Raw genomic sequence first — 11,173 nt, 5'->3', positions numbered from 1 at the left:
ATACGACACAATCGATCGATATCAGCTATGGCAGATTATGCACGAGTACGGATTTCCAGATAAACTGACGCTATTGGGTAAAGCGACCATGGATCGAGTGATGTGCGTTGTTCGAGTATCGGGGACACTCTCGAGTCCCTTTGAATCTCGAAGGGGATTACGGCAAGGTGATGAACGTTCGTGTCTGCTGTTCAACATCGCGTTAAAAGGTGTGATCAGAAGAGCTGGTCCATGCAGCTTCTTGGCTTCGCCGATCACATCGACACTATAACACGGAATAATGGCGGAAACGTACATTAAACTGAAGGCTGAAGCTAGGCGGATTGGACTTGTCATCAACGCATCAAAGACGAAATTTATGAAAGGAAGAGGTTCTAGGAAAGACAATGTTAGCCACCCACCCCGAGTTCAGATTGACGGTGACGAAATCGAGATGGTCAATGAGTTCGTGTATTTGGGCTCACTTGTGATCGCCGAAGATGATAAAAATAAATAAGTCCTCGCGGCAGTTCTCATCACGGGAATGGAACCGGTTCAAACGTCGATCTGCTGATTTCTGTTTCAAAAACTGTGTGTGAAAGCCATGGAAATCAGTTTAGTCGATTTTATGCAGCCAAGCAAAAACAATGCTGCAATCCTTTAAATGTACATTCGGCGAAAAACATTGATAGTCTTCGACAAAATGCAACGAGGATATTCACCATTAAACAAAGGATTTGATTGAAGGTCGCAAAATCTACGTTCAGTGTGATAGAGCAGTTAGAGAAAACTCTGCGAAAGTAGCTTTGCTAGATGAATTATTTTCACGGTAGATGCTATGGAGATGCCTAGTCCAGGAGAAGCGTGGGAAGATAACATAACATAAGATAACATTTTAAAAGCGGTCCATATAATAGACACTGTTTTCATGCTGTTTTATGCTTAAAACAGAGATTCAAAATGACAACGATGATGTAGATGCCCAAGAAGACGTCGTCCAGAAGGTTTATTATTTAACCAAGACGTAAGTAAGGAGTTAGCCTGAAAGAAAGAGTTCAAGAGCGTTTGAGAAGGAAGTTCTCGTGTGCTGAAGCAAAAGTGGTTGATCTTGTCAAATCTCAGCGAAACTTTCAGTTTCTTTAAAGAAAAGTTCCCTGAAATTAACATTGGGTTTTCAAAGTTTGCTGAGCTGCGGCCACCTGCGTGTGTGCTTGCGGGAGCTGCAACTGCTGGAACACATACAGCTTGCGTCTGTGTGATTCACCGACACTTTAAGCTTACATTTTTGGGTGCAAAGTTTAACTAAATTGAAGCGGAAGTAGGAGGCGTGCAAGCGTATAGAGACGGGCTGAAGTAGAAACTCTGTGATCCACTTACAGAGGTGTACTTTTTGAATACTTGTTCCAACACAGCTTGCGGCAATTTGATTTCGAATGTTTGATGGAATTTTGCCTGGATGATGGATCATTCTCATGATCCGTGAGCATATCAAATTGATTACTCAAATGAATTTCATCACACCATGTTATCTTTATAATTCAATATTTCTTAAATGGACAATGTTGTCGATAGGTGTTTCTTATGTATAAATCTCCGCTAAACATTTTGGTCTAATCAGATTTTGAAAAAAATAACTACAAGGGACAGCCGTATGGGGTTGTACGTAATGGTGACGTAGGACTACGTGGTCATTAGACTGATGCAAAATTTGAAATTTTCGCTCCACAGTACTTAAACGGTTCCAAATTGGGTCCTGCTTAGCCTCCCAAAATTTGAACTACTTTAGTAAGAAACTGATTTGGCACAAACCATTTCAAGTTTATATGGGAATTACTATGGGAAAACTTATGTTTTTGTTCATATCTATCTAACAATTCATCATATCAATATGCTTTTACAAATTATAGCGGTGATTGTAGCAAATTTTCTCTGCTACAACTTTGTTGAGAACCATTTTTCTATTAAATATAAGGAACAAAAGTTATTAATGATTCAAGTCACTGTTGTCTTATGATTATGCTCATTCAACTGTTCAGCAGGCAACATTGGTGTTTCTGGTGCGAAGAATACACGGTAAGAAAAAAGTACCCAACGGAAAGTTCACTTTTACCTACTTTTGATTAGTTTGTCTCCTTTTCTCCTTCTAATGTTGTCAAAAACGGAGGAGCAAAACCACCCAACAGGGGTTATAAAGTGTGGGAACCCAACGTTGAGTATAATCATATTTACCTACTGTTGGCTAACTTACTGTTGGTTAAAAAGCCAGTGGAAACTTCCATACGAACTGCATACAAGTAAATGAAAATTACTTTGACTTGCTTTACCTACTTTTGGGTTCCTGCATTATAGTGCCGAGATGAGTGAAAAGAACTTATTTTTGGGTACTTTTTTCTAACCGTGTAGAGCACAAATATCATGGCTACTATGTCACACTGCAGAATACAGTGTTGCCCACAGAACAGCTGCTTGGTCATGCTATAAGATTATCAATCTCTTAAACAATTAATAACAATTTAATTTGACATTTGGCTGACAAACGATATTCCGCTAAGTTGTAGCTAAAAAAAAATTTCCCGTAAGAATAGTTATTGAAATTTGCGAAAAAGCGATATGGAAAATGGGTAGAATACAATGAACAAAAAGTTTGGTTTTCCCATAGTAATTTCCATATAAACTTCGAATAGTTTGTGCCAAGTCGGTTTCTTACCAAATGAGTTTAAATTTTGGAAGGCATATCAGGACCTGATTTGAAAACCGTTTGAGCACTGTGGAGCGAAAATTTCAAATTTTGCATCAGTCTAGTGGTCATATATAATATATCATATTTGTTAACTGCAGCAGGAGCTTGTGTTTTGTGTAGGAATAGGAATTTGAGCGGGGTTCTCTCTGCTTAAACTCTTCAGTATGACGCGCTTGACATAGATTGCCCACAGCGACTCCCGAAGAGCTACTGATTCCGATCAATAGCGGTGCGGCTTCATCCTCCTTCCAGGGATGCTCATGTGGGCTGCAGCTCGCTTCTTGCAGGCAGCCTTTTGTTGTGCACTGGAGAACGCGGTGATTTAATAAACAGGATGGAATTCAACTTTGAAATCTGTTTAAGGGAAAGCGCTTTTCACAGGCAATCGTTGATAATTTTAGCTATCACAGCAACAGTTGCACAATCGTGCAATTTAAAAAATGATAGTTTTAATTTCAAAAGATTCGTAGTAAAATTCCTATCGATTGGCGTATTAAGAATTAAAATCCATCATCTATGGCTGATCAGACCACTCTCATGCCGCGCCCGACATTGAAATTGCATCCTCAATGTTGCCATCAAGAACATGGTATGTTAGATTTAAACATATCTAGAGAGAACTGGAATTAGGCGTAACAGCTTTTGCAAACAATGACTTCTCCCGATGATTTTTAGGAATTCAAGGCACCCACACGCAAACCAACATTACCATCGGGTATGGGGAACTCTTACTCTACCTGATGTCGATGTGTATTTGCGATACATCCGATTGATGACCTTGCCAAATGTCCAAAAAATATTCTTGTTCAAATTTATAGTGGTCCTGAGAAGTTGAGTTGGTTTCGTTGAGTAATGCTATTAGCTCCTTCTATGTATGCTCATGTGCACTGCAGCTCGCTGCTTGCAGGCAGCCTTTTGTTGTGTACTGGAGAACAGTGTTCAACGCCACGCGCCGAAAGCACTGCTGCTGCAGACGCCGACGACCGGACACCACCACACACGGTGATTGGAACTGAATCCGATCAGCGGTTGAGGGCAGCCTTGATAGTTAGCTGCTTGCGGGGAGCCTTTCGTTGTGTACTGGAAAACACCGCAACTCACCACGCGGGGATTGAATAAACACCATTTGGTGATCCTGGATGGAATTCAACTTTGAAATCTGTGTTAGGGAAATCGCTTTTGAAAAAAAAAACAGTTGTGCAATTATCATAGCAAAAGTTGTACATTCGTGTAATTTTCAATAGTAACATTTAAAAAAAAAATGATAAAGCATTGGAATTAAAAGATGCATAGAAATATTTCTGATCAATTGGAGATAAAATTACTGAAATTGGTCCAGGGGCAGCTGAGTAATTACGGTAAAAATCTTTCATAATTTTGTTACATGTTCCATTTTCGGTTTACACAAAGTGTACCCCCATATAGATATCACAAACGTAGTCCTTCGTCAAAAATGGGGAATTTTGAGATATTTGCATTTTAAATTTTCAAATGCAATACTGGAGAAAAAAAAACTGATTATACCATTCGGTTGTACGTTCAAAATCCTTATTGAAACAGTACCCAATGCCACCTGTATATTTAATGGTTGCAGACAGAGCGTAAAATCATTGACTGCTTAGGCTCAGTTTGAAAGCACTGCACTATCCAATCTATTGATCTGTACAGACCGTTTATACGGTACCCAAGCAGGAATCGATAGCTAACCGATAATATATGAATATCTTAATGTGGTATCATACCTTATTTAGGTTTGCTTGTGGTATAAAACCTTGTTTTGATATTATTATATTTTGTAAAATATCAAATAAATATCAAAATAACAAAATGTGATATTTGAGTTTTTAGACAATAACACCTCAACAACAACAAAACCCTTTCGAATAGCAAGTAAAAGCGTCCGTTATTGTAATAACTAAATTAATTATTAGTTCGTTATTCGTAGAACATTTTTGAGGTATTATTTTTTGGTAATGTACCTCTTATGTAAGCCTAGTCAATGCTATATTTAGGTTGCCAGTTATACTTTTTTAATACCTGAATTTGATATCCATAAGGTATTTTCTCCTGCTCGGGTAAAGGACGAGGCACTGAAAGAGTCAACAGTCAACAAAAAAATTCAGCCACTCACGAACAGCTGACTCACACCGCTTGCCTTCGCTCACACAGCATGTAATTGAGGCATTTTTCCATAGAAAATGTGCGCTCACTTATTCAAAACAAGTATTGGGTACCATCGCGGAAGAATAAACGTGCTGACTGAGCTACTAACTGAGTGCTCGGTTGTCAGTGACTCGTTTACCTCTCAATCATTCAGACTCTCACGAAGCAGTGAATCATGAGGCAGATGGTAGTTGAAACATTGAAAACTGGTGTTTATTAGAAATCGGCAAAAAAAGATGTGATTTTTATGGCAGGCAAATTTTACACGATTAATTTTACCATTTAGTGTGTATCCTTTCGAGTTGGCAAACCGATTGGGACAATGGAAGTCTTAGACAGTGGTTACCAGGCTTGGTAAATCATTTACATTCATTTCGTACATTCATTTACATTCAACTTTTAACATGATCAGAATTCCATAAAATGGTGTTTAAAGCTTTTGTAGATCTAAATATCTTCTAAAACTTTAGCCAATGTCTCAAATCTGTACCTCTTATGCATGACGAACTAGAGTGGCAGAACTTGTTGATGTTTTCAGTGATTGTAATTTACATTCACTGAAAAACAATTGTGCGTTCTGTTTGCTCTGATTCATTATGCATAAGAGATACAGATTGGAGTTTTCACAAAAGTTGCAGCTAATATCAAAACCTACAAAAGTTTCATACAACTTTTTACGGAATTCTGTTGAAGAAGAAAGTTAGAGGCAAATGAATGTATTGGAATGCACAAAATGAATGTAAATAATTTGCCATGCCTGGTGGATACATTCAATTATTCCTAATGTTTCTTCGATAGTGGGGTTTAAAGGCTTGGACTTAGGTCGTGACTTTATTTGCGCGATGAGTAGACTTATGTTTTATGTCTAACCACAGCTTGGCAATGTACGGATAATGAGGCCACCAGAGCGCTCTCAAGTGTACCCTCAGTGAAAAACACAGAGTGTGGCTCTACGGTGCGGATATTTTGAAGTTTGGTAAATAGATTATTAGCACTAAACTATCTTTTTTAAGATGCACACTCTGAAAAAATCATGTAAATTTAGGTGCTCTGAGACTGACATATACGAGCGTCAATTTTGACATAAAATTGAGTCATAATAGATGCGAAATTCATCTAAATAAAACGTCCTTTTCGTCGAGTAACGAACTTTTCAGTCTCGGAGAACTTAATTTTACATGACATGTTTGTTTACGTCTCATCCTTTATGTCAAAGATGGATTCCGTCACGTGTAAAATTAGGAATTCCTAAGTGTGTTGGTTAATTGAAAATTCAACTGGATTTAACGTAAGCATTCCATATTAAGAATTAACGAAAAAGTCCAAAAAGAGCTATCCATCCCTGCTTTCACTTAAATCTGCATTCTGGACCACTGTGCAGTGTCATTTCCACTAAAGACTTATCAAAATTTAACCCCCTTACATATTTATCCCCTAGGTAAAAATGTGAAGATCATAGGTATATAAATGAAACTACAACCTGTAAAATTAACTCTCTAACCTAACCTAACCAAACCTACCTAACTAACTCTCTAATAAGGTAAAAATCCCAAAGGTTGCCATTTGTAGCCATTTTTTGTCCTTGATCGGGACACAAAATTACTTTATTGTAGTATATCCCGTGTGCTTAGTTTATTGCATGTCATTGCCAACTAAGGACACGGGATACACTACAAAAGATCAATTTACTGGTCGCAGTAGTGTTAGGTCCCGAACAGAGGAAAAAAAAAAGAAAATAGAAGAAAAAAAAAGGAAAAAAAAAGAAAAAAAAGCGGACATGAAGAACCAGTGGAGGTGCCGGGCAAAGGTGTTTATCCTAGACAAATGGTAAGTCACAAATTCGCTGTTGTCGTTGTCGTAGGCACTGTCGTAATCGCCGTCGTTGTCGTAGCCAGTACCGTTAGTATATTTAAAATTAACCACCAACCGCTGAAAATATGAATTATCGCATATTTCTGTTGTTCATTACATGCAAAGTGAAATTCGAGAACGTAATTTCATTTGAATAGCTTGTTATGATTGCCTGAACCATGCGTAAAAAGAAAATCGAAACATTGAACGTCGCGTGAAAGTGGATCTTAATGAAGGCTTCTTTCGTAGCTTTTAGTTTAAGGTTTTAAATGATCATCGGTTGCAGTGGCTTGCTTACTGAGTAGAAAAACGCGGTCCCAGGTCCTTTCATATTAAAAATGCATGGTAAGATCGCTTGTTTATCGTGTATTTTGTAAAACTTTTCGTTGTCATCGGTGCCGGGTTTGGGGCTCGGTGGCCTTAGAACAACCGGTTTTGCTTACTGAGCAGAACATCATGAGTTTAATCTCAAGCCCATCCACATTCAAGATTCATCAATCGTTTAGCTTGTTAACATGACTACATGGTAATAACAGCAACTCGATAATTAAAAATGATCTCGTCTGCCTAGTGGCAAACGTTTTTGCTTACTGAGCAGAAGACCGTGGGTTCAATCCCAAGCTCCTTCGCGTTATATGATTGTTAGGACATCAATTCAGCTTATCGTTTACCAAAACGAACCCTGCTGCAAACCCAACCCTATTACCCAATATCCCAGTGATTCCTCGTGGAAGTGCAGAGGTGTTCTCGGCTTCCATCAAAGCGAGTGTCATGTCAACACATTCCTACCCCTTCCTTTCTTGACCTGTGTTCGGGCGCGGCCGACGCTGGTATTGCCTAGTTTGAGATCACCAGTTTTTACACGTTGAGGATGATTGCTAGTCCCAAGCATCGTCTATTGGTTCGCTGTGTAATTACAGCTGGTCTGGCAATAACAGAGTAGCAACCGTGGGTTGTCAATCATGCTCATGATCATGCTCATGCTCATACTGAACAAAAATTTATACTACTTTTTGAACTGTGTACGGATGAAGGTAGAAAAAGCAAGTTTGCTAGAAGCGCTTCTTTTGTTTTGAGAACAATGAGTGTAAATATTCACACAATACGCTCTAATAGGGTTTGTGTTGTAGCTTGTGAACTAAGGCATCGGTACAAACGTATTACTGATTTGTCGACGGTGAAATCATTGATTATACTGATGTTTGCTGCTCAATAGAATGGAATGGACGATTACGACGAAGTAGCGCTCTACTCTATTCGGTTTCGTTCAGTTGTCATTTTTGCCTTCATCGCAAGGAATCGATTCTAATTGTAATGTCCCTCTTATTTATACCCTTCGAAGAGTGAAAGCACACAGATAAAAATTCTGAATTTTAATTGTGATGTAAACATTCATTCACGTAGACTTGTATTTCATTTAACGCAACCAAGCAACTTGCAAACAATGTTGTTTACAAAGATGGGCTTTTGCATACAATATTTGCTATATTGAATGAAATGTGTCAGAACTTTACATGATATATAATATAATATAATGTGCCGTTCTATTTACGTGCATCATACTAAACAGAAATTTACACTACTTTTTCGAACTGTGTATGCTTGTATTACTCTGTTACATATTTGAATATACAAGCATTGTTGTCATATAACTTTTTGTTTATGTATTTGAAGATGCTGTATTTCGGATATACGCAGAATCCCGCAAAATCAAAAAAAGAAAAGGTCAAATATCAACGTTTTGTTAATAATATTCACAAGAAAGTGCGAACAAACGTCAAAAAACTAAATGACAATCGCTGCACAGTTCTAATTTCAACGCTCCCAAGATGCATTTTACCGAAAAGGTGCTACGGATTTTTCATCGGCGTGACATAATTTATTCGGTGGCGGGAACTATTTCACTGCGGCGGCACGGCGGCTCAATTTCATCGGCGGCGGCGGCGTATGAAAATCGTCAGTGGCGGTGCACAGGTCTAATCCGAATTGGAAGTGGTCAATTACATTTTTGTATTGTTTCTTGGTCACTTGCACGGAATGACCCATATATATATTTTTTTATTAATCGACAACAGTGACCCGTCGTAATATACAAAATAAAATTTATGATTCGACTTTTTTGTGTGTGTGTGTGTAAAAAGCGCGAAGCCCCTTGATTCTAAATTGGATGAAAGCAGCTGGCTGATATACTGCCATCTTATTGAAACCAACATCTGAAACGTCACAATTCAAGTGTGAACTGCAAAAATGGCGTGACTAGATGGTCTTATTTTTATCAAATGAAATAATTTTCCCTTTTATGCCATACTTCATTATAAAAATTCAGAAAATAATGCTTTATGAGTTCAAAGTTTATGTTTCACAACATGTAAGCAAAAAAATTAAGAATATCCAAAATATCAGTCACGACTTTTTTGAAATTCTGGCATTATTTCAATCAAAGCAGATAGGACCATTTGAAATGTTCATCGAGATTTGTTTTCAAATTATGAGCTGTCAGTGAGGCTCTTGTCAACGCAAGGCAAACAAGATAGGGTTGCCACCTAGCTGGATGAAAGTTGCTGACCTTTGTCAACGCTGGATGGTGCGAGAAGCAATAAATGTAGTTTGACAGCTAACAAGCTACATATTAGCCGTCAGTAAAAGCTACATATTAGCCGTCAACGCCAATATCAATTTGGTATTTGAATACAAGTTCGCGGAATTACAGCTCAAGTGGAATAGCCCACGTTCACGATATATCCTATGTTAATTAATAAACTATATGTGTGACCATTAATAAAGTTTTTATGGCATATTACCAACATTAACTTTCTTACTCGTCTTCTGGGTAAGTTTGACTTTTGAGTATTAATATCCAACTATATAAATTTGCTAAAAAATAGTGTATAATTGTTACAAAACCATACATTATATGGTTAATATTAGGTAAACATTATTGTTCTGAAGAAAAAGGTGAGTTCAGTAATATCAAAAATAAAATTGGATGCTAAAATGTATCACCTAGTTCTTTTGTCATTCCGTTGACAACATTCCTTTAAATTGATATGAAAACTTAAGAATGGATCATTATTGAACACTACTTATTATAAAAATCCTAAAAATAATGTAAAATATACAAGCATAAGTAAAGGATGGGTGACAATTGGTTTTTTATGGTACACACTAAACCAGGCCTTCGCTGTTCGGTATTTTTTGAACTACGGAACTTTTCGGTGTATGGAAAAAAAATTAACAATTTCTGAAATTTATTACGAAATTGTACGGACCTAGTTAAAACCATTCAATAATAATGTGTCGATTTTATTGATTTCTTACGAGTAATGGTAAATTTAAATTTTACCGACTTTTTCAGTAGTCTAAAAACCGGGTAAAATTTTACCGACTTAGGTAATACGAATTCAGTGTGTAGTTAGTATTTTCGATTGGTCCAGGAACGACCTTTCTGTTTTGACGAGAGTGCAAACATTAACGTTACACACATTTTATTTCGTTCTAAATTTCTTCTTTTACATTTTACCCGTTCTAAATTTCTTCTTTTCATAGAACAAATCAAATCAAATTGCGGAATGCAATCCAAGCGTAGTCAAAAGCGGTGCCGAGATAATGCTAGTAGGGGAAATGGATGTAATGTCGGCCTAAATGCCCCTAATATGGGTCCATACATAAATTCAGCAACCGACTAAATTTTCAATAGCGATCAAAATAACCATCAGTACCGTCCCAATGATGCGTTCATCTAGATAAAATTGGTAAATAGTAGATTTTTAACGATGGGCCCAATTTTAGATCCAAGGCCAACATAAGAGCCATTTTCCCTATATCGAAGAATTTGAGCCTCCTCATGACGAGTCCAATTTTTAATTGCAGCATGATGTAAAAGCACAAACTTATCAATCCAACAAACACCTGCTGATGTTAATGGGTGCGAAAATTGTGCCGGTCAAATGAAAATTTTCACAAAAAATCCAAAAATGCTTGCAAGCGGCAACACGATACTTATGATGATTTCTCGCGAATAATTCCCCCTACCTTCCATGGGGGTAAATTCACTTACGGTTGAAAACCACTGCTTTAGATGAAACTAATCAACAAATGGCTTTAGGGCCAATTATAAAATAAATGTCTTCTTTATTGAACGTAATGGCCCATATCTGTCAGCCCGGATAGCTCAGTCGGTAGAGCGTTGGACTTTTAATCCAACGGTCTAGGGTTCAAGTCCCTATTCGGGCGGGTGATTTTTTTTACCGGTCTCACGAACCCATTTCATACTCATGTGTATCCCTTTTAGGTCATTGGCTCTGAATTATGAATCATAATCGCTAGCGGAATGGCGAGACATGTGCGACAAAGAATCAATTACATCCATCAGCACGATGATTGTGGCTGGCGGTGGACGGCAGCGCGAACAGTAGCCGCAATTCTATGCCATTGACGCGG

General features: G+C 37.7%; 1 non-coding gene across 1 annotated transcript; it reads left to right on the top strand.

Annotated features, from left to right (window-relative positions):
* Positions 1-10,893: 10,893 nt before the first annotated feature.
* On the top strand, positions 10,894-10,966 carry TRNAK-UUU (transfer RNA lysine (anticodon UUU)). Its single transcript has one exon. It is a non-coding gene; the product is annotated as a tRNA-Lys (tRNA).
* Positions 10,967-11,173: the final 207 nt, after the last annotated feature.

This window comes from Ochlerotatus camptorhynchus, unplaced genomic scaffold (genome assembly GCF_037179485.1).
Source record: "Ochlerotatus camptorhynchus isolate MF236.1 unplaced genomic scaffold, CSIRO-AGI_Acam_v1.1 ptg000036l, whole genome shotgun sequence".
Taxonomy (NCBI): domain Eukaryota; kingdom Metazoa; phylum Arthropoda; class Insecta; order Diptera; family Culicidae; genus Ochlerotatus; species Ochlerotatus camptorhynchus.
Note: the sequence above shows the minus strand (reverse complement) of the source record. Positions and strands in the feature narration are given on the sequence as shown.